General features: G+C 46.0%; 1 protein-coding gene across 2 annotated transcripts in view; it reads left to right on the top strand.

Annotated features, from left to right (window-relative positions):
- Window positions 1-1463: 1463 nt before the first annotated feature.
- The window catches only part of LOC142573864 (uncharacterized), a 103099-nt gene continuing 79891 nt past the window's right edge, over window positions 1464-24671 (top strand). For both annotated transcript variants that reach the window (XM_075683087.1, XM_075683083.1), the window contains exon 1: window positions 1464-1865. The gene's annotated coding sequence lies outside the window, so the exon portion shown is untranslated. The remainder of the gene's footprint in view (window positions 1866-24671) is intronic.

Genomic DNA, 24671 nt, shown 5'->3' with positions numbered 1-24671 from the left:
TGTTATTGCGGCTCGCACTCGTCGCGGTAGCCCAGTGGCCATGGCGTTTCCCTGCTGACCTCGAGGTCAAGGGTTCGATTTCGGCAGCGGCGGTCGCATTTAGATGGGGCTAAACGAAAAAACGCTCGTGTAATTTGATTTACGTGCACATTAAAGAACCCCAGGTGACCAACATTAATCCGGAGTCCGCTACTACAGCGTGCCTCATAATCGTATCGTGGTTTTGGCACGTAAAACTCCCGAATTTAGTTTGATATCGGCCCGTGCGAGCTTGATTCAGACGAGAACCCGTGCAAGCTCCTGCTCACGAAGATTAAACTAATCGGCACTGAGAAATATATCTAAAAGAAACGTTTTATAACAAATATAACAACAAATATAACAAACAAACGTAGTCTCTTAATTACGTATATTATACATTGCCTTGTATGGCTTCGGCGCACTATGATGAACTAAGTTCATGGCACTCAGAAATGGCTAAAAATTGGCCCATAGCCTCACGGTATTTTAAGGCACTGTTTGACTAAACTATCGTTGTTCAAGTTTACAATGCGATTTTGTGCACACTGTCTGTAAGTACTGATAAGCAGGGCATCATGAAACAACAAGCAAACTACTAGGCACTTTATACGCTACGAATTTTATTCTTACCGGTTTCACTCTACATACTTTTTATTCCCCTTTGCGAGACGCGGCAGGCTTGCCTGTTTTTATTGTTTGTGCAAAAGCGCAAGCTTCACCGATTTTCGCAGGGAAAAAGAAAGAGGAAATGGGAAGGAACTACTGCGTCCCACTGCGGGAAATTGGCGCAGAATTGATGGTATCTCCAACGGTAACTCCCAGAAACTAGCCGCCGCTGTTCTGGCGGACAGCGAACGCCGTATGTGCATAATGATGCATCCTGGTCCTCCTTCGCATGACTCTGCCGCCAGACGATTGAGCGCTGCTAGAAAGCGCTTCAGTTGGCGCAACGATATCCGGAGGCAGAATGAAGATGGTAGCGGATCACTGCACCCCACAGCGAACCCGATTACCCTTTCCCGCTGTAAACAGAGCGCGTTAGAAGGGCGATCTGCTTTTCCGTTCTTCTTTTTTTTTCTCTTTTAACTCGCCGCGCACCGCTCTGCTGGCGATACGGGTGTCTCAAGCTGCAAGCACTAAAGGGAAACTAATGCGAGCGCTGTGTTCGATAGGAGGCACTGCCTGAACTGTACTGCACAGCGACGGCGCGTCCAGCGAAGCAAAAAAAAAAAAAGAAAGGACGCCGGGCCGATCTTCGTCCACGATAAGCAGAATGCGAAGGAGGCGTGCGCGCGCGCGCGCCGGGGGCGGGTTCGGCCCCTGTTTCCGAAACTCCGGCCTCGCCGCTTCCCGGTACTCGCTCGACCCGCGCGCTCACATCGGCAGCGACAGGCGATCCAGGACCGGCGGCGGCCCGGGGCGCTTCCGCGGCTCGTCTCACACGCGCCGCACGCCGCGCTCGCGACTGACGGTCGTCGACGGCCCCCGCTACGGCACGCGCCGCCGCACGCGATTCGTTTTCGTCGTGGATGGGAACGCGCGTACCCACGTGGACTACGGCTCCTGTTCTGAGAAACTGAAAAAAAAAAGAAGCGTTGGTCGTCCCTGTTTCTCCTCCGATGACATGAGCGACGACTCTTCCAAGTGTTCGGCTCGAGCTGGCAGTGAATCCGGGAATACGGCCGCGCGGGAAGTGACGCGAAGGCTGTGCAACCCCTTTTAGACAAACTTGCCTCGCAGCCACCTTCTTTCTACACCGACAGCGGCGGATCTAACCGAAGGCCCAGACTGCGAAGCGCGACGGCTCCGTGCGCCAACTTCCCACTGACACCTGTTGACGAGCGGTAAGTTTGCGCTGACGTCGACGCGTCCAGGCTGACAGCGGAGGAGGGCGCAGCGCAAGTGTTGACGTGACTTGCTGCGAGAACTGCACGGAGGTGACGCGATAATTTCTTCTGGAAACGTATCGTGCCATCTCCGCGGGAGATTTCTCACATTTGTCTCATTCGCCCGATTCTTGGCACTTCTTGCCCTTGCGAGAGAAAAGGCAGCGTCCTGCTTCGTTTATGTCATACGGCCTAAGAAAAAAAAAAACGCACGAAGAAACTCGCGGGAACTGCGCAGTTAAGAAGGGTCGGTTGCCTTTATGGCCACTTTTACTTGCCGTTCACCCGTAAGTAGACAGTACCTTTAGTGTGTCGACTGGGTGAGGCCAGCATCGCGAAGCAGGCGACAGACACTAGTGGGTTTCTCGCCTCCTTCGCAGCGAAGTTTTCAGGTTGCTAACTACTCGTAACGTAAATTAAAGAGCCTAGTAATAAATGTTACAGAGTTAATTCACATAGTTCTGTTTTTCCCTGAATTTGTGCTTCCAGAAAAAGAAATAGCATCCTGTATCAAGGCCTTGAGGAAAGTGACTTGAGACACACTGATGATGGCCTTCTTGTGCGGATATGCTATTTTCAATTAGCGACTAAATCAAAGGCACGTAATCACGCTGTTTCCTAGAATGCCCTCTTTTACCCCACTACAGCAATTCATAAATATATTATCTGGGTAATAAGGGCATTCTTCAATGAATATCATTCATCACTTATTCCCTCACTGAAAGCATGCTAATTTTTTTTCTCGTTTCTTTGATTTTCATGGATATATGGTTCACTGAATAACGCCAGCTTCGGATCAATGGCAACCGCAACTTCTGTAGGCAGCGCCTCTTAGCCATGGCCTGTATCACTCTGGTTGCTTGCAACGTCGAATATGGACGCGCCTATATATATGATCACCGGTTTGTTAATAGTACGGGACTGCTTCATATCTGTTTTTTACTTAGAACTGACTAAAACAATGTATGAAGTGAAAGGCCCTTACTGCTGGCGTAAAGCGTTAAAAACTGCATATCCGGGTTGACCGGGTACGAAAGTTGCACACAAGCAATGGGCACATAGGCACGAAGAACGCCTGGAGGTGGCTTATATTAAGGAATATGGTGAAGAATGGGTCAATGATATAGTATTTCTTTGTATGCCTCCGTATGGCGCATCTTTGGAATCAGATTTGTGATACCACTATGCCTCACTTCGTATCGCTTCTTGCGCCTTTCTTGTACAAAGCACGCATGCGCCCACTTCACATACAAGATGACTTTCTGTTCTAAATTAAAAAAAAATGGCGCTTATTCGAGTCCGTGCGTTTGTTGCTTGTGCGTAATCCTTGCACCGTGGTATGAAAGCAACAATTCAACCAACAAGTTTTGCACATGCGGTATTTTGCGAAGCCGCACCTGGAGCAGTTTAAGGCTACGCTCGGAATAATGGCGCCGTAACCATATCAGAATTGCACTTCATTCCCATTAGCTATCTTTATGTGATGACTTATGTGTAAATAACACTGGCATCATTGCCTATACTAGCTACTGACCTTTTATTCACTATGCATCAGTTATCATCACCTAAATTACAGGTCCAGGGAGACAGCCCTCATTTATTCGACATTGTGCTGGCAAAAACGTACCACAAATGGAAGGAAATCGAACTCAACTGATCTTAGAAAGCTTTCAAGCATAGCTGAAACTCATTCGTTGTAATATTTAGGCAGAATGAAGTACTTTCTGCCTAAATGTTTTAGGTGTGGTTAGGTGTAGTTGGGGCCATGCTCGGAATGACGCTTTCGAACATACATGTTAATAAAATCAGTGAGAATTGCGATAAATGGTAGCCATATTTTTCTACGTCATGAGTATATGACGTTCAATTCACCCCGTGTGTACTGCCGGTGTTACGTGCGTGGCGGCCACCAGCCACAAACGTAACAAGCTTTTCTCGAGCATACAATTAAGTGTATGACAAGAATCCGTTTATGAAACTAATAGAAGGTTCAGCAGCAGGGGACTAAATCACAAATTTGAAATTGTTGAGGCGAATTGGAGGCAATCCTCATGCTGGACATATCATTAGCGAAGGCGGCAATACAATACAAAGAACACTTACGAACGAAAAGGCGTGTGAGTTTAACCCCGGAGTTTTAGCGCCCGCATTCGTAAGTGCCAATTATACGCTAATATTTTATCTTTCGTGTCCCCTCTAGTGCGCCAAGTGACTGTGCTATTTGTTTTCTCGCTGTTACTGCAAACGCGCTGAACCGTGGGTCGCACTTTGCAAGAATTATTTTTCTTTGATTTTATTCACTTCTCATTCACGTCCTGCCGTTCGGCCGATCATGGCGAGTGCGGTGGCGCGGTTTCAAGTGAGCCGATAACGCACGGTGAAAATAATGTAAAGTGAGTTGAAACGTTACAAAATACCTTCCCGGACGTAAAGTCCTTATAATGTTCATTAAACGTCAGTCCCAATAATTCGTAGTTCATGCTCAGTTGCCATGATAAAAGCAAGCAAATGCCGTTCGATTCCAAGAACATATTCCCGATTGCCTCGGTACCGTTCTGAAGAAGTTGTGCAACACGATGGCTGTACTACTGCTGGGCACTGCTGTCAGCATTGTAGTACAAGTATCAACTATCAGTACAACTATGAGCAGTGCATAGTGCTCGACTTGCCTTTTCAGGGAGTAAGTATTTTTGATTGTAATTGTTGTTTTCACGTGGTATACATCAAACAAGCGTGCAATGTTCGGTATTCCGAGGTCAAAATACTCCTGTATAATGGAATAAGACAACGAATTTGTAACTTTCATCCCCTTACAGCAAGTGCAAGTACTAAAAAATGAACACGAGAAAAAAGTGCAACAAATGTGCCAGCGTTCTTCATTAGAAAATATTCGTAAATAATGAGAAACAGCCCGTTAAGTTAGTTGGAATTCTTCACTTTCCGAAATAAAGTACAACACCGTGTGGTTCATAGCTGTTGTTTCCATCGCATACTTTCGGCGTTTGCAGCAGGAAAAAAACTGAGAGAGAGAGAGAGAGCCTCTTTGCCTGAAAACATTTTCGAAATTCCTGACGGCTTAAATTTTTTTCTGACGTGCATTAAAGGAAAACGGCGTATTTTAGTGTCTCGGGCAGGCATACTTATGAGAGGTTGTCTGGTACGCTTTTCGCGGATTTGTTGCTTAAAATGACTCCTGTCATTTTTTTAAGTTTATTGCCTCACTTTAATGGTTTAATGTCCATATTAGTTTTTCAACCATTCGATGCAGAAGAGCAGGCGGTGCTTCTAGATTTTGCCAGTCTACCTTTCTAAATTCCTTTCCTTTCTAAAATATGTTGAACAATTATTACTTTTGCCATGCTGACTGCTGCACGCCGAGGCGAACGGCTATGACAGTCATGCTCTTCGCTTGCGGGACAGAAATTCACCGCATGTTGCCGACCTTCACTGACCACTCATAAGCGAATAAAATGCACCTTCCCAGATGCTTAGTCCACATTCTGCGTTTTGCACTAGTAAAGCCAAGCACGAATTCGACTTGTCGCAGCTAGTGAAATTTACTTCGGCACTAAAGATGGCGCAGTTTTGGAGATTTGATGCGTTGGTACAGAACTTTGATTAAGCGCTTTTGCTCGTTTAATCATTTTTATTTCATCCGTTAGCTATTCAACTATAATTATTGATAAAAGCAACGCCATACCCAAAAATGAAGCGCGAACTAAGTGCGCTGAAGAAGTTTCTGCAAAGTGTGAGACATTGCCTTTCGAGAATGCATTGCACTGCGCTCTGTCCCATACAATGTCACGCTCGCCCTCACGTCCCTCTTAATACAGTAAAAAGAAGAAAAGTGACGTTGTGATTACTTTCCAAGAAAGGAAGGAAAGATATGCGATTGAAATTCAGTAGACTGTTCGTCTCAAAGAGATGCGTCCGGAGCAATTTTCTCATAAAATTATGCAGCAAGTTCACACTAAGTGCAATAGCTGTCTGTACATGAATGCGACAGTATAACGTATCGCATCATTTTCCAAGTGCGTCGCATTACCGCCAATGGGAATGGTTCACCACGGGAAAACTCATCGCGTTACTGTACCAGCCGGAGGTAGCTTGAGTCGATGAAGTCGCCTCTAACGAATTCATGTAAGGAAATAGCGCCCGCTAATAAATACGCTATCGCACGAAGGTTAATGTCCTAAATGATGGCGCATTGCACTGTTATGCATTAGGACGTGCGATACGCTACTGTCGCATGCACGTAAACAGGGCTAACTGGAACGCACTGGAATGTAACTGGAATCTAAGAGCACGCCCCACACAGCATTATCGCTCCACTCGCAGACGCAACCCACCATGTAGGATGAACATGATGTTAGGAGCAGCTATCTTTAACTTTGATCTTCCCATTCAGTCCAATTATTACCATCGGTTGGTATCAAAGCTCAAAGGTGCCAATTCTAAACCGACAGTCCCACATGCCAAAGAAGTAACACAAAGAAATGTGAGCTTGATTTCCCTCGTCTATCGCTGTCCCGACAAACAACATCATCCTATGGTCAGCTTCATGAGCTTTGCATTAGCGTCGCGTTCCTGGCGATCAGTTCTTGAGAAGTGTAACCGACATACGACAACTTGTACCGCCACTGAAATTTAAATGCGACCAACTGGGAAACGCACGCGCGCTAACTGCGTGCCTTTCGGGCTTGATATTGTTATATCAAATTTTGCTCCCTTCTTCCCAATGTGGGCCTGCCCGTGCTTTGTCATCTCTCTCTCTCTCTCTCTCTCTCTCTCAAGCTCTCATTCTACAATGCTGAAAATAGGTTTAATAGCAGCTGAAAAAAAATATTGGAAGCAAACTAAAGCTTTATTGTTCTAGGCAATGCGCAAATCCAGTGGTTCCGTCACTCGGATATGAAGCCATTTTGAATGCTGCACATGCGGACGCTCAAAGAAGACACAAGCGAGGTAACAAAGATGTGCATGGTGCCGAAACACCGAAACGTAATTGCGTGCCACATGATGCGTGACTTGCATTTGCCGGCGTGACTACTCTGGTACACACGAGGTACCTTCGGGTCCATTATGCCTTTGTACGTGATGGGCGCTGAGCTCGCGTTTCAAACAACAAGCCCTCGTCGCTGTTTTTGTTCCTCGTTTATTACGTTTGAGAGCTTTGTCACCATCTCGTTAATCGCAGTTCACTTTGCACACTTTCCCCTTTTATTTGTTGCCGTATATACGCTGCTAATGAGACTTGCGCCTAGTAAGGAGGTCACTTGAATAAACGAACGCCTAGGATCGTTCATTCTCATGGTCACCATGAAACTGCCTAGCTCTTCCAGCACTACCAGCAAACTACCTGTGCGTTGAGCATCAAGCACACTAATCATCTCAACATCACTGATTCTACTCGCTCTTGGCTGCCTTTGAGAGGTTAAGGCATTGTTTGCCTCATCTACTCCACGTAGTATACGATGTTTACAGCTGGCAGGAAACGAAAACAGCAAAAAGAAAGAAAGAAGGCTACACAGGCGGTAACTTCACGGATCTCTTGCATAAGTTCACCCCACCAGTCAATAACATCGAGTATGCATTGAAGACCTTGCCACATCGTTACAAGAATACGCCCACATGCTATTGGTTCAGCTGACAGTTTTTGCATCACTTCTCGCATTTTACGTAAATGAGTCTTGCGCTGATAAACCATCTATAAAGTGTACAGATATATGATAGAATTTTTGAAAGAACATCAGTTAGTCTTAGCCAAATTTGAATAGGTCAACCTGGTTTAATGAAAACACTAAGGAATCAATTCTTTACAAAGTGGACCCTCAACTCAAATACCAGCTGGATGTAGAACTTTCGAAAAGTACCGAGACACTCATTCATCGGCTGCGCCTTGGAACAGCATAGACCAAACATTTCCTATATATCGCATAAAACGGGCTCCTTCCCCGCCTTGCTCCTGTGGCCACGACGATGAGGATGTCCTCAAATGTCCTCCTCTCCTCAAATGTCCTCCTACTCCTCGAATGTCCCATATACGCGATGCAAAGACGGAAGCTAGAAAAAGAGCAACACTCCATTTGTCCTCACCGGCCTGTTTCACTACCAAATTTGCTGGGCCCATAGGCATCGAAAATAGCACAGCGAAAAGCATTGACCGCACTTGACTAGTACTAGAACGCACAAGTAGTGGATATTGCACTGAATAGTCACATGACGTTACTATAACTTGCTTCTATTATTTGTAATTATTAATGCTTGTATATTACCTGTTACACTTTTTTTTTAATTCTGTGGGTGCATTATTTTCAATCTGTGTCATTCCTCATCTGTTTATATGCTCATCGCAGTCTACATCACGGCCGTTTGTGTGTGTTTGTAACTCACACAAACTCACACATACTCATTGTGGCGCAACTTGCATTGACTTTTATATTGTTATGTGCATGGGTATATAGGACTGTGTGTTGTGGATTTCTGACCCTATGACGTGGTTTCTTTTCAATTTCTTACATATATCATTCTTATTTTGTTGTTTCCGCTATGCGAAAAGGAGCAGCCGTCACCATTATAATATGACTACGTCTCTTTCTTTTAATTTCAATAAAAAAAATAAAAAAAGGTAGTCCCCATTTCCGCTTTCATTTGCGTGCCCTCTTTGCGCGACTATCTTGGCAGGACTTAGTTCTTCGGATGGAGAGCGGAAGTGCGGAAGTGCCACGATTCAATAATCAGAAAACAATAAAAAAGTGAGACGATTATTACTGAAATAACGAAGGCAAGTCTTCAAGCTTCCGAGGAAAAGATAATGCAATAGTGCCGGCTTTATATGAATTTTATACGAACGTCCTATGCATCCACGAAAACAAGTTATCGATTATATATGTGAACCTGTAACCTTCTATATTCTCGCGTGTTCTATAGAAGACCGCGCAAGTAACCCGCAGCAGTCGGCGTTCGAGGCTCTGCACGTTACGGAACTATATTTGTCGAGACGCAAGCATGGCTGAGCATAAACATAAACGCAAGGAAGTGGTGCGCTTGCGCGTAGCATTTAACCTTTCACCATATATCACTCGCGCCATCTTTAAAACCTATTTTGTTATGATCTGTACGGAGTAACATTGGACACATTAGCGCCTAATGGAACGTGCCAAAGTATTGAGTTGAACTTACTCTATTAGCAATATATGGATCAATTAGCGCAAGAGCTATAAATGTGAATTAAGGGATTATCTCGGCAAACGCTGAATTCCTATTTATACAACGTAGCTGTTCCACAGGACTCTGTGTTTCCGGTGTTCTTTTTTTTTTAACAAAAGAAAAAGTGCGTGAACTTCGTGCAGACTGTCCTGCCATCTGCTGGCCTGTCGCCTTTGTCGTGTCTCTGAGGACGTGCTCTGCATGAATGAAGCGCGATCCAAGCGTGGCAGCACTTATTTACCTTAACAGTGCCCCATTGCAAACTGTAACCTCTTATTCTTACTGTGGTGTTCACATTACCAACACCCTTTCTTGGAAAATACACATAGAACATACAACACCGAAAGGTTTTGCTACATTCGCATACTTTCGTAGGAACTTATCTTTAGCGCCCTGATTCTTGAAACTACTATTTAAACCACCTATGTTCGCCCACAGCTTGAATTTGCAGCATCCATCTGGGACCCAGGTCCCACTAGCCTTATTCAACGCTTTGAAGCTGCGCAATATCGCTCAACTTGATTCATCATCACTACCCCAGGACCGCCAGTGTCACAGAAATGAAGCGAATTTTGCACCTCCCTTCGTTAGCCTCTCGAAGCAAACTATCCCGTCCTTCCCTTTTTTTCATAATCTTTTCTACCACAACAGTACCCTGGGTTCACGTTGTATTCAGCCGGCGTCATTTAATTCTTCACGGTTGAACCATCCCCACAAAGTCGCCATACCGCATTGTAACACCCAGTCACGTACTCGCATTCATTTTTTTCCTAAAACACGTAAAGAATGGAACAACTTGTCACTATCGTTAGTGGACATAACACATGCTGTCCTATTTAGGACCAAAATATAAAGCATAATTTAGTGATTATGCCCTAACAACTCAATGTTGTAATTATATTATGGTGCGTTTATGTTTAAATTTATATTAGTATGCACCTGTTAAGCTCCTTTACCTTGTGTGTTAATTTTTAAGTGTTTTTCTTTTGTTATGCATTCTAATGCAGCAACTGTTGTAACCTTGTCCCTTTTTGCTTATGTCCCTCCCCTCTGCAATGTACCTTGAGGGCATCACAAATGAATAAATAAATAAATAAATAAATAAATAAATAAATAAATAAATAAATAGTGTGACGCTTCGCGCGACAATACGTTTAAATTTTAAGCACACACGTGTAGTTCATGGAAGTGGTTGAAGATACGTCACAACATTGCTGTGGAGGAAAGAGCGCAAAGCGGGCGGTCATACCAGCAAGAAAAAATTTCACTGAGCAGATGATACTCCAGCCGCGATGTAACGTAGTTTGTTTAGCGCAACGCATTTTTGGCGACGGCGGATATCAAGGAACGCGTGGATTGTCCTAAATAGCAGCCTAAACTGATACTCACAAATAGGTTTTGTTGCTTATATATCTCTGAAGCATGGGTTGTAATTTCCGAGTTCAGTTGACTGATTGGGCTTAACGTTCCATAGAGAGAGAGAGAGAGAGAAGTGAAAAGAAAAACGCAGCGAGGTCAACAAGGCTGAGCTCATTTAGCTAGCTTACACTGGGGGACGGGAGAGAGAGATAAGAATAGAGGAGAACTATAAAAACATAAAGAAAAAACATAAATCTTTATGTGTAGATAAAATTCAGTTCAATTCGAAGAAAGGCGGGGAGGTTAACCATGGTCGCGTCCGTTTAGCTTCGTATGAGCGCCACTCCTGTGTACTTCTCTGTCTTCTGTTGCCGTTATTTTCGACCTGCTTGCACTGTGAAGATCAACCAACTCGCTCAGTTTTCCACACTGCTGCAGTTTCCCTACACATGGGGAAGGCAACAGGGGAAATCTTAGAAAGTAGAAGGAAAGTCAGTGTGCACACACCTTCAGTTGAAAATTCAAGGGGGGAAGCGGAGAGAGTCAAATGTGCCAAAGCAACCTTGGAGCAATTTCAGTTTGTTAATGTACAACTAAAACTCTGTGTGTGAAGGTTTTTCGGACCCAGACCTCGTTGTCGGGGGCAGAATGCCATAGCCACTGAGCCACGGCTGGTAATACAGTGTGTTTCAGCGAACACTGTCGAAAATTTTAAAAAATTGCCCCTGGCAGATAACACAATCCTAGGCCATGAGCTGGTCTCCTCGAAGAGGCGGGCATTACTTGCACAAAAACGTGAAATGCATAATCGAATAAATAATAGAAATGCAGTAATTAAATTTTCAACTAATTAACTTAGGTTGTATATTGCAATGTACAAATTCTAGCCGGGGAGTTCGGCGGATCCGCTTGGAACGAGTTCTCAGCATGACACCAGTTTCGATATATGAATTCCCCAACTTTGCGGATAAGTGCATTGGTGTTCCAGTTACTTTTGTGCTTCATTGCATAAAACGACGTTTTGTCAAGAAAGTAAATGAAACGACAGTGCATTTTCACCGCCAGTTTGACGGTGTAATAACGGAGGGTTCGATAACGGGGGAAGTTGCGAGGAAGCGAAAGACCGCGCAACGGGCGACAAAATGTAAAATTATAAGCGTATCGTTGATAGGAAAACGGCAGTATGGATTAGAGATTAAACGCAGTTGGATGATTTTCTGATTTATATAGCCAAAGAGAACTTGGGCAGTCCATATAGCGCGTTGAATAAATAAACGGCTGCCAATTAGACTTTTCGTATCCCGACCAAGGGAAGCAAAAACGCAGTCGAGGGTGGCGGAGGATCACGCGGAGGGAGAAGATTAGGAAACTTCCAAGCACACAGGATGGGTATAGGGATGACGCGAAAAGGGAGTGGGGGTATCGCTACAGGAAAGGCCTTCGTACTGCAGTGGTCCTACCACTTGCTGATCATGATGATGGGGTAGTGGTATTGGTGATGAAGATTGGTAAGCCGAAAGCCACACATGTGAGCTCCGGCAGAGCCGCATCGTGTGTGGTTCTAACAAAATAAGTGCATAGTGATACACTCCATGACTTCTCAATGCTCAGGTCGCGACGCGGCTGTTTAATATGCTCTCCTGCAACCACCGTCAGCACCAGTCAGCTGTACAATGACGTTCCCCAAGATGCCTTTCTCGCCCCTTAATGTAAACAGAAAGCGATCTAACTTTTCTTTTCGAGGAGTCCGCTTCCCATGGGCAGTCTGCTCGGGGCTATGAAACCGTAAGCAACTCAATAAACGTTTCTCTTCTGCCTTCTAATGCTGCCTTCGCGATCTACGACAATGGCGATGGTATATTAAGGATGAGAATAACTGGTCGCGTTGATAGTTACGGTAATGGTGGCGATGGTGATGATCACAGCCCGCCTTGGTTTGTGTTTACCGCCTGCAACGCAGCACGCCTGAAAGGCACTGCACTTGAGGCATAATTTCGTGCTTCGTTTGCCTGCTCCACGTTTCCCTAGGTAAATCAGAGGGACCAACACCAAGGTGTGAAATAGTACACAGCAGCAATTTATTTGCGCTATTCTGTGCGAGAAAAAATGTCACGTTTGGGTATCTTGCTTTTTATGACGTCGCGTGTCTCCGGCGACGCGTCCCCATTAGGCCTCAGGGCGCTCAAAATTACGGTTGTTCATCAAACAAAAAAGAATTACACGTTTCATCCCTCAAACTTCGTTGTCAAGGCGAGATGAGCGAATTCGAAAGCCTTTTACCCTTTTCATTTGTTGTGAGCGTATAGGACGCTCAGCATATTACCGAAGATAATGTATGGCGATGAAAACGCAATGGGTTGCGCCATGTTCTCTGACGTAATTGGCACTGCGCGCGCGCTATTTCTTGACTTCTGGATTTGGGTTTGGTGCAAACGCAAGAACCAAAATGTGTTTTGCATTGTGTCCTGGTGCAATATCGACCAGCTATTGCAGCGTTATTATGTGTAGGGCCACTATATTATTGCATGGCTCTATTTATTTTCGCCTTTTGCCGGTGGTGAGAGCGCTGCTTCGCCAATACTTTATCGTCATGATCTTTCGCTTGTGAGTGATGGGTGATTAGAAAAGAATAAAACCAAGCAAAATGAATCCTTATACAGTATACCGGCCAGGATATCCTGATACTTCGCACTCACTTATTGTAGCGACGTCTTCGACTGCGACCTTGCAGCGTGAGGCATCTACTAAGCAGTCGCCTGCTCCAAAAGACCATTTTCCCCTTCGTAGGTTCCAGTAATGAATGTCACACACCTTCTGCTTAGGTTACATGCAGCTGTAGGTAAATATTCACTAGGGAAGCAGGAATAGCTGCCGTCGTAGTACAATTGACAAAACACCGCCGGCAGCCCGTGGTGCCCGCGGGTTCGACTTTCGCCGGCGAAAACTGCATTTTCGTATGCAATTAGTTTAATTGTTCATTTCGTTTACCACAAACACGAAAAAGAAAAAGAATTAGCTATGTCACATAATCAGTCGACACTTTGGTTATTTAAAAAATGACTCTGCTAGCGGCTGATGAGTGTGAGCTAATTGACGTAGACTGCCAGACATTCTCCGACTCCGCTGATTAGAGTGGTAGCATTATGCTCCGAACAGTACAGTGAAATAACCTTGCTCGCAAAATGCCGACGAATGTTGTTCAGAAAAAATTGGGTGCCTAACAAGGTGTCCTATTGTAGTAGTAGTAGTAGTAGTAGTAGTAAACGACTTTATTGGGGTCCTGAGGAGCTAAGCGGGGGCCTGCAGGTCCCTACCCAGCCGTTGGTTAGTCCCATGTCGGAACAGAGAGGCATGGCCTCTCTGCTCGTTCACGGGCCCTCTGGACAGTCAGGATCTGGACGTCTTGTTCCGGGTCTGTGATGGCCTTCGTCCAGTCTTCTTCTCGGTTAAAATCCTGTAACACAGGGTACTGCCAGAGCATGAGCTTTAATGAGCTAAATTCAGTGCCACAATCTGGGCAGAGTGAATCAGTGTCCGGGTGGAGCATGTTCAGAAAGCCCCTAGAGGGGTAGGACCCCGTCTGGAGCATGCGGAGCGCGCTAGCTTGTGGCCTGTTGAGATGGGGGAAAGGAAAACTCTGCCTGTTCCCTTTGTAATGAGACGTGATTTCATGAAAAGTAACTAGTGGACCACTGTGGACGAGCTCTTCCGAACTCACCCGATACACCATCCCGTCGCGGCATACGAAACCTCGCGCACGGTCGGGGGCTATCTCATTGGGGTTCAGTTGACCCGGTAATACGTCTGGTCCCATGTGAGCTGGGAACCAGACTATGTGGTGAACAATGTCAGAGGGCTGTTTGCCGTTCAGAATCCTGGCTGCTTCTTTGGCTATCAGTCCCAATGCGGACGCTCTAACGGCTGCTCGGGAGTCCGTGTATACCGTAGTGCGTTTTGAGACAAGTAATGCGATAGCTATAGCAGCCTGTTCCGCCACATCGACCGAGGAGGTCTTCAGCGAGGCTACCGAGATGAGTTCTCCCCTGTCATTGACTATGGCTACGGAGAACTTGTTGGCATTGACGTGTCGCGTCGCGTCAACAAAGGTCTCTGTTCCGGATATGTTCTTTAAGAAAGTTCTAGCCCTCGCCAACCTTCGAACTTTATTGTGTTGGGGGTGGACATTTCTTGGAAAATGCAATACAATAAAGGAGTTCCTTATTTGAGTATCAAGTTGCGTGGTATTTCCCTGATTGAAGCTAGGACGGAGGCCTGCCACATCCAGCAGTCTTCTGCCTGCTTTGAAGTTTGATAATCTAATAATTTGTGCTGATCTTTGTGTTTCTATTAATTCCGAAGTTGTGTTGTGTACTCCCAATGTCATTAGTTTCTCTGTGATAGCCGTGATTGGCACGCCGATCCTTTTGATACTTTTGCGCATAAGCGTGTCTAACTTATCCATTTCCGTTTTCGTCCAATTGAGGGCCGCGACTATGTAAATGACATGGGTGATGAGGAAAGCATGGTGAGCCCTAAGGCGTATATCCTCGCCTATGCCGCCTTTCTTGTTGGACACTCTCATAATTAATCTAATAATGTTCTCAGTTTTCGTGGTGAGTTGGGCTATAGTCTTAGCGTTGCATCCCTTTGAGTTTATTGAAAGCCCTAGTATTTTGATAGTCTACTCTCGGGATGGTGTGCCCATCTCTGGTACGAACGCTAATGGGCACCCGATCGAGTGGGGTGAGTCCCCTAGCACCTCGTCTAGCCTGTCTGTACAGCAGGAGTTCCGACTTTCCAGGCGAGAGTGCCAGTCCCGTACCTTCCAAGAATGACTCTGTAACATCCAGAGCCTCCTGTAGAGCTCGTTCGACCGTAGCCTCCGATCCTCCAGGACACCAGATTGTAATATTGTCAAGCATATAATGCATGTCCTACGTAAGGAATTGCTGCAAGGCTTTCCGACAACTTGCGCATGGCTATATTTAAACAGAAGGGGTGAGATAAGTGCCTCTTGGGGAGTTACCCTTCTTCCCAGTGTGAAAATTTTCCGAGAGTGATTGCCTCAACTTTGTGGCCGCCTTCCTGCTCTCGAGGAAGGATGCAACGAAGGAGAAGAATTTAACTCCTAAGTTCAAGGCCGATATCTCTTGAAGAATATAGTCATGTGCAATTGCATCGAATACATTGGATAGATCCAGTGCGAGGACCCCTTTTACATCTTTGCTTTCAGAGTCGATTATTTGCGTTTTGGGGAGCAGGAGCATGACATCCTGCGTTGAAAGTAAGGGCCTGAAACCAACCATATTATATGGGAATAGTTCATTGCGCTCAATATGTCTCGATATCCTGTTATGCACTTCATGTTCCACTACTTTGCTAGTGCAAGAAGTAAGGGAGATAGGACGGAGGTTCTCCAAGCTGGGTCCCATTGTATCTGCATTTTCCGCTGCTTTTGTCATCTGCGTGATTTAAACACTCGTGCACTTAGCTGGTGAAGCATGTTCAATAACCCCAGGTTTTCAATATAAATCCGGAGCCCGCCACTACGGACTTCCCATTGTGAAGTTCATAATAAAAAAAATCGTTATTCTCATATTTAAAGAACTTTCGACTTACTCTATAGCTAATTAAATTAATTAAATTCTGGGATCTTACGTGCCAAAACAACGTCATGAATATGAGGCACGCCATAGTGGGAGACTCCGGACTAATTATGGCCACATGGAGTTCTTTAAAGTGCACCTAAATCTAAGTACGCGAGCGTTTTTTGTTATTTTTCACCGACCGAAATGCGGCTGCGGCTTCCGGGATCGAACACGGGACCTCGAGCCTAGCAGCGCAACGCCATAACCACTGGCGGGTGTCGGTTTATATGTATTCTGAGAACCTCGCCAGCGACGTATGCGAACGACAGCGTTCCTTTCGTTGGAACAATTAACCTGGCAGCGCATGCGTACAAAGCATAACAGTGATGAAGGAGAGCGAGCAGACCGGATGGACAGCTATCGAGAGAAGTAATTGGGCTTGCTCGGTATTCGCGCTGAAAACTTTCTGCGTAAACACTTCTTTGCCTTTCAAAGAGGCAGTTGGGCAAATAGCTCTCGGTGAAGTCGTGTTGCTCTTAAGCGTCTAAGGAACCCTGATTTACGGAGCACTTAATCAGATGCAGGCTGCGGCTCGTTAATATACTCCTAGAAGAAAGAAAGTGCCAAATTAGCGAACGCGTTAAGGGAAGGAAAATTTATGTAAAACCTTAATTGAGCCACCTACAGGCTACCCCGCTGCTCTAAAGCGTTGCTCGTTCCACAAAGAGAAAGGAAAACAAGGAGGCAGGCGAGGAAGGAGCGGACAAAAGAGACCCGATGAATTCGTTATAGCAGCGTTAGCCTTCCGTGATAAATAGCTGCCGTCTTTTTCGGCCATGTTGAAAAGGACGCACACGAAGCCCCTGAATACATGAAGAGCTTCCATATTCGCGGAGGGACAAGGAAAGCGAAATATTTGGGTGTTCGTGGAACTAGGAATACGAACTGGTTGCTCGTTCACATAGCGACAGACAGGAATGATCGCGCTTTGTTTTGATGCCTTAGGATCTCGCATTTCGATATTTTGAGCCACCTATTAAGACTACGTCAATCACGCCAGTTCTGGCCCTATGCGGGAGCTTATTCCGGCCATTCTTGGAACTCGTGATGCTAAGAACAGGTTCAATTTTAATTAATGAACGATCGAACCATCTGCTATGCTTTCAAAATCGTGTGGTTTGCATTGCACAAGCTTTTTGCACCGTGTCGCATCAGTTACTCAGGAACGGTAATGCTGTGCACACACGAGAATCCATTGATCTGTTACTCTAGCACTCCTGTTTAGAGAAAAACCCACATGACGCACCCCGCCCCTCCCGCCGCCTTTTTTTTTCACTTTGTTACTAGAGTTCTGTAGGCTAGAGCACGATGTATGAGGACTGAGGGATAAATTGAAACGTCTGCCGGTGCTGTTCGAAAGCCAGGAAACATATTCTAATAAAATGTGGCATATTTATCTGATTATAGTTCCTCCATGAATGTGTTATGCCAACCAACTAGGTTCAGAGCCCCCACATGCTGGTAACAAATATTAGCAATCGCCAACCGTTATATTCGAATAAACAAAATCTGGGATCAGTAAGCGCATACCAAGACGGTAAAGTGAAATGCCCCTGGCACCATAATGCCCGGACCAGCACGGCAATAAAATTAGCTGCGTGCCTAAAGTTTAAGGCTTCATGCATTTGGAGCATCTCAACACTTCTGAAATTAGCCTACATGTAGTCTGAGTGTGTATCCGCAATACGCATAAGTGGGTTACGATTATAAAATTGGACCCGCCGTGGTTGCCCAGTGGCTATGGTATTGGGCCGCTGAGCACGAGGTCGCGGGATCGAATCCCGGCCACGGTGGTCGCATTTCGATGGGGGCGAGATGCGCAAACACCCGTGTACTTAGGTTTAGGTGCACCTTAAAGAAACCCAGGTGGTCGAAATTTCCGGAGTTCCCCACTACGGCGTGCCTCATAATCAGAAAGTGGTTTCGGCACGTAAAACCCCACAATTTTAAGCTATAAAATTGGGTAACTGAGGGAACGGCACTACAAGGGTGTGCGTTCTGCGACAAAGCTAAACTATTGGATAAATGCCGCTGATAGGGCCCTTTCTCCGCTTATGCAGCCATCTCTAGAATCCCTTGAAAAAGGAGAAACCAGCAGCTCGGAGGGATTTTTGGGGGGTGACGAGGTTTGACACGTCCGCTTGCGTTTGTAATCTTTGATAACGGTTATAGGTCGACAGGCTAGTTTCGCACAATGTTTTTCGAGAAGAAGGTGGACATATATTTGAATAATTACAGCAATTTCCTTCGGCCCAATATATACGAGGCAGTGCCAGAGATCCAGGAAGCACTGCTATTTTAAAGCCGTCAGTGGAAGATTATTACGCAAATGTTAAGTAAGCAGAAGCTGGAGAATGCCGGAGAAAGGTGATGTATATTTATTGGGGTGTAAAGGAAGTTACGTCACATAAGTTCTCCTCTATATCAAGGTGACACCTGTCACCAGCTCGATGCAATGGGGCGGCAGCTAAATATGGCTTTCGCTTGCCGCAGTGCGGCGAATGAAGCGCCGCGATTTCAGTTTTAAGAATGCTAGAGCGGTGACTTCAAATATGTGAGAGATCCCTCAACAGGCTTGTCTTATCCAAGAATGAGGTCACATTATGCTACATAACAAACTTGGATACGGCAGAAAGCTTAGTGACAGGCAATAATTTTTAACGGACGCTGGGTAATGCATACATTTGCTTATTCCAGCATGGCTAAAGCATTTAACATCATGTAATCGTAACCCACAAAATGGGCAGTAGCAATTGAGTGTGCCAATAAGCAAAAACAAAGAGAGAGAGAGAAAGGGGGAGGGGCAGGCTATAAGTTATCATGAATTGTGTTAATGAGATGTTATTTATATAAGTGGAGGTATACCAACGCCAGTTTAAGAGTAATCGCATTTTAGCAGTGCACAATTTTGAGTCTACGCAGAGAGAGAAAGAGAGCGGTTTTTCCAGGCTAAAGATGAGAGTAACGACGCGAGCGTCCTAATTTAATACGCAGGCCTACAGAAACTTTCCGGGGTTTGTTAGGTAACTGACTCGTTATTGCGAGAAGTGGGCGTCCATTATTTAGCGAAAAGCGCGAATTCCAGAGGCGCGCGCAGTTTCTCGCAAGTGACCCAAGGAGGAACACGTTTCGAAATTCAGTGATGCAATTTGTCCCAATGTGATATTGCCGCTGTATAAGCACGTACGTGACCTTCGATACCATGGATGCTTGGCCTACGCTTCATTGGTAACTTCATTACTTCAACCATCGCTGTCCATTACCGATTGCGTGCTGCAGCGGAATAAATTTTCGTTTCTCCCGTCGACTTTTTTTCCGGCAGCCTGGCCCGCGTCTGAAGTGGGCGAGCACTTCGGCAAAGCTTTAATCGTGCTGGAGTTTTGACCAGCCCGGGACACAAAACGCATGGCAACAATTTATGTGGCGCATTTGACTGTGTAAGTGAATAAAAGAGGTGGACAGAGGCATGATGCTCTCAAGCAAATGTTGGCAATGCTTTGCTGTATTTCTCCTGTGACGTGAATGTCAGAGAGAGAGAGAGCAAATAATAAAGGAAAGGTACGGAGGTTAACCAGGATAGAGCCCGGTTGGCTACCCTACACTATAGAAAGGGAAAAAGGGACGGAAAGATTAAAAGAAGAAGAGAAAGTGTACTGGGGATATCGTTCGGTCACTCAGTCCGGATCACAGACGCTGTCTCAGTCCGGCTTTCAAATATTGCAGCAGCGCTTTTGTGGCCTTTTGTAGCTGCGATATGCGAGGCCATGGTCCCAAGATCTTGTTCAAGGTGAACGGTGTTCTATCTAGCTGAATGAGAGCTGTGCAGAGGTCATGTCTTTCGTTTTCAAAAGATGGGCAGTAGCACAGTAGATGTTCTATAGTTTCCTCGACACCGCAGGCATCGCAGTTGGCGCCATCAGCTATTCCAATCAAAAACATATATGCAGTGGTGAATGCGACGCCCAAGCATAAGCGGCACAGTATTGTTTCCTCATTTCGCGGAAGCCCTGGTAACAGCCGCAGTTGCATAGAGAGCTCATGCATGCCAGAGGTCACATTATGAAAGTGGCGGCAAAATTTGTTACTAGTAAAGAACGCTCTTGGGTTAGTTGGTGCATTGTATTTAAGAAAAAAAACAGCCAAAAAACACGCACACAGGAAACATAAAAGAAGACAGGAAAGAGGCTGGACTACCAACTGTTTATTCGGCAGAACGGGTCTCTAATTTATGAAAGGCACTCTGTCCCGTGACCATCGCACAATCGCCTTATCGCAACCGACCGTCAAGAAAACACCAATGAATTCCATAAGCCGCATGCACCTTCTATCTTTCAAGGGATCTCACCTCCATCTTTGCCTAAGTCCAGTGATGTTAGCTAGCTAGCTAGTTAGTTAGCTAGCTTACGCTAGAACTGTTCGTAAGAGCAGGCGCCAGCCAATCGTGATGTTGGACATATTATTAGCCAAGGTCAATGGAAAAGAGTATTTACGAACCGTAGTGGCGACTATATACGGAATAATTTATACCACTTGGGATTCTTTAATGTGCATCTAAATCTAAGTACACCGGTGTTCTCGCATGGCCGCCCCCATCGAAATGCGGCCGCCGTGGCCGGGATTTGGTCCCGCGATTTCGTGCTTAGCAGCCCAACACCATAGCCACTAAGCAACCGTGGCGGGTGGCCCCTTTGTACCCCGGCATGCAGATGTAAACGCCGTACCAAGTCATTTAACAGTTTCACCTTAGAGGGAGAAATTCAACGCTCATGCTGAACAAGCGCCTGCCCCCTCAGATGGCGTGGGGTGCGTCAACGTACACAATCCGTTATTTCGATAATCCGGGTGTCAAACTTTCGAGTTCGCTCACAAGCGCCGACGGGTGACCTTGTTGGCGTGCTTTGTATAGGCCGCTTTTTCTCGGCGCCTGCCGCTCTCAAACATTATCATTTTGCCGCGTCGTATAGACAGTAGGATAACAGCGCGACCACTTGGCCTGATTGCTGTGCCAGGCCCGCAGGAGCGCGACCGGCGGCGCACCGAGTTTAGGGAATTTCTTGCATGCCGTCGTCGCCGCTGCTGCTGCTGCTGGCGCAGCATGAGCTCGCGTACGGGCGGCGGAGAGGACGACGTTGCATGATTCAAGACGCGCGCCCCGGAGCCGCTCGCTGATGGCAAAAACGCGTACGCGCCACGCTCGAGTAAACCGCGCGCTTGCTCGAGCCTTTCTAGTACCTCGGCGCGACAGTGGCCCTTGTGCCTGGGGAGCATGCCGGGTTGCCGAAGCATGCGCCAAGTCTGCACGCATTCCAGCCCGCATATAGTATGTGGTGTAAACAGAATCTTGCGCCATAGAACATGCTCGCAGTATGTTGCGGCTTAGCTTCCTTTCTTTTGTTCTTTGTATCTCGCAGAATACCGTCACTGAACCGAGCTAGCACATACTTTTTCTGCAGTGAGCAGCAGATAAACACGTAGTCTAAGTTCACGCGACCCTTACTAGCTACCTTAATCCACAGAAGCCTTGTTTTATGTCTTTCCTAAGTTAGAAGTCTTTCTGTTAGCTCAGGGATTTGTATGTGAAAGATTAGAATTTGCGCCTCGACACTGTTAGCTTCCTAAGGTGCTGCGAAGTAGGCATTGACTGATCTCATGCGTCTTGACTTGTCTACAATTTGGCTGGAACTACAAGGTGTGTAGGCGGATAGCGACCAAGTATATGAAAAGGGTTCAGCGTCTCTTTTTTCTTATTCTCGTCCTCGTGTTTGTCCAACCTGCTTGCTCTCAGGACGTGTACTGTGGGACCACTTCTCGGCATTCCTTATTGGCGCCCGACATAATTATTTCCTTAGAACAGCGGACAGCTTTTCTTGCTGCGCGAGAAGGACTAGAATAGGAATAAAACCACTGCATTATTCCAGCCCAGGGTTCTTCAAAAAAAGAAAGACATATCTTACTCTTGATCACGCGCGCTAAGCTAACGGAGCACAGAAGCGTTCCCTTACATTTTTTCATTCTGCTCCTCTTTCATTCGTGCGCGAATTTATAAAAGTACTGGTGCTAATTCTCAAATCCTTTCAATCATAAGAGTCGTTCGCGTTTAATTGACCGGCCGCTTTCTCTAGTGTGTTCAACGCTACGATTGGCTGCAACCATGCATTCATGAACAGTTGTGGCATACGAATTTTCTTTTCTTCTGGATACGGGCCCTAGAATTATTATGGATAGGCTACATGTCGAGAGATTGACGAATAAAATATCTCGGCTACTCTAATGAAAGCGAAAAATCGTGATCCACCCGAGTGTAGCACGAAGCTGCAAAAGACGCCTATACGGGTGTCTCAGAAAGGAAGCTTGGAAGTTGAAAAAAAAAGTCGTCGTAGATGTCGTGATGGAAGCTGGTGCCAGTGCCTTTTCGGGCCTGTCACTCTATTCTACGTACATGAGCTAACCAGGATGCTCAGATTCCAGAGCGAGGCCGGAGGTCCGGTCCCTGACAGTTTATTCCTTTTCGTGAAACTTCCTCCCTCGCATTTCCACAGTTCCCTGTTCTACAGAAACAAAATAATGATACTAAAGATCATTACAATAAAGGCCAGGCTACACGACGTACGGCGTAAGCCTTACGTTTACAATGCAACAGCACTTATTAAAACGATCAATCTAACTCTGCGTACTTTAAGAATCATATTGAGATGTTTGTAGTTTCCATCAGTTTGTCTGTTTTTGCAGTTCTGGTATTTTTAACATCGTACAAGGAAACAGCTGCAGTCCTTACAACAGCTTGAATCGAGGCTGCGCTGGATGTTTGTTTTGCTCGTTGGCTCGATTCTTACGCTCGCACGCCAGGGAGCGAGAGGCACTGTATTCTTGACGCAATAAGGCGTGCATAACTACATTTTTGTACTAATTTGCTTAATTCTCGGCTTAAGAAATTGCTGCGTTATCCGATGCTCAAATTGACTCGTTAAAGAAAAGAAACAAAGCACAGCGTGGATGTACAGTATAAGTTGGTCAAGATATGTAGCGCAAGATAACAAAAATAAAGAAAAAGTTATAAATCGAACATCATATTGCTCCACATAACGAATCACGCCATCGTGTCTAAGAACCCACTGCGTGCATCAGAGACTCGCCTTCGCCGTTGCACGAGGTTAGATTTACCCAAGAAAGAGAACTCGGGCCGTTTCTGTCAATTTAGGCTAGCGATAAATCGATGATATATCTAGCGGCAAGTACTCACCGATCGTATTCAGCTGTGGAGACGTACGCACAACGTTCGCCGAGACAACGCTATGAGTGACCCTCCCCAACGAATGGCAGTGGCAGCGAACAGACACTATTACCGTAGGGAAAAGAGGCGCGCATTGGGGAGGAAGGGAGAGGCCGAAACAAATGAGCTGGTCACTCGGTCGGCCACTGCTCTTCCCGCATTCTCACTCTTCCTTTTCTACTCCTCCTCCTCCTGGGTTCTGTATACGCGCGGGGAAACGCTGATTCTTTTGGTTCGAGAGTGATGTCCCTAAGAGCTTCTGCTTGTGTTCTCTTGCTTCTCGTCCTCCTGCATCTGTTCTTCAAGACTGCTTGAGACAGACGGCAGTTTTCCTTCTGTTGGCGCTTTACTCCGGCATACGGCTGCTCGCACAGCGTCGTGGTATTTCAAGCATCTGACCGCGTTCCCCTCTGCCATTCCCGGCCAGCCCTGCTTCTGCGCATTTTCTTTTCTGCCACGAATCGCAATGCGAAGCCCAGCTAGCCACCGCACACCTGTATAACTACAGCTGTAAGCCAAACGGACGGTGAAAACTTTGCGCCCGCGCTGGTCAGAAGAGTTAGCGGCATGTCTGCTTCGGCTCCTGGCGATCTTAATTTCTGTGTTTTAATTTTCTATTCATTTTTCTTTGTGTCGCAAAGGAACTCTAATTAATGACGCTGTAGCAGAAATTGGGATTGGGAAATTAGCTTTGGTCAAGTGTTTCCTGAGCAGGATAACGTAGTTGGAGGCGGTAGTGTACCAGATGTAGTGATGAGACTGGGAAATCTAGGAGCACTGAGCATAACGTAGGGCGCAGTAAGTGGAGAACATCAGTGGTTGGCGAGCTTTGAAACAGAGGACTTTCTACTGCAGTGAAAAGCGGGGGGAGTGGAGGGATGCATCAAAGGGCTAGTGTTGGGAGGAACGGGTAACTATTTGTACCGTATTTATCGTTGATTTTCCCGGCCAAACTCATCTGGCAGCGGAACGTCGCCTTGAATATCAGCTATAGGCGCCCTGGCAAGCCGGTTAGTCCTTCAATATAAGTAAACTGTACGACTCACGCGAAAATTGTTTCAGTAAGGTAAGAATAGGGCAACCAAGAGGGCACTTCGCCGACTGCCAGCTCAATCCCTGTATGACTGACACTTCAAAATCTTATTTCCATTTTTCATTGCTTGATAAGCAAAATAAAGGAATTCAGTTGATTTAACAGTACTCGGACAGTGGAGGCAGTAAAACACTGAGAATTGAACCCCCATTGTCCACCCTGTAATAACGGCCAAGCGAAAAACG

This window comes from Dermacentor variabilis, chromosome 1, assembly GCF_050947875.1.
Source record: "Dermacentor variabilis isolate Ectoservices chromosome 1, ASM5094787v1, whole genome shotgun sequence".
In the NCBI taxonomy this organism is placed as follows: Eukaryota; Metazoa; Arthropoda; class Arachnida; order Ixodida; family Ixodidae; genus Dermacentor; species Dermacentor variabilis.
Note: the sequence above shows the minus strand (reverse complement) of the source record. Positions and strands in the feature narration are given on the sequence as shown.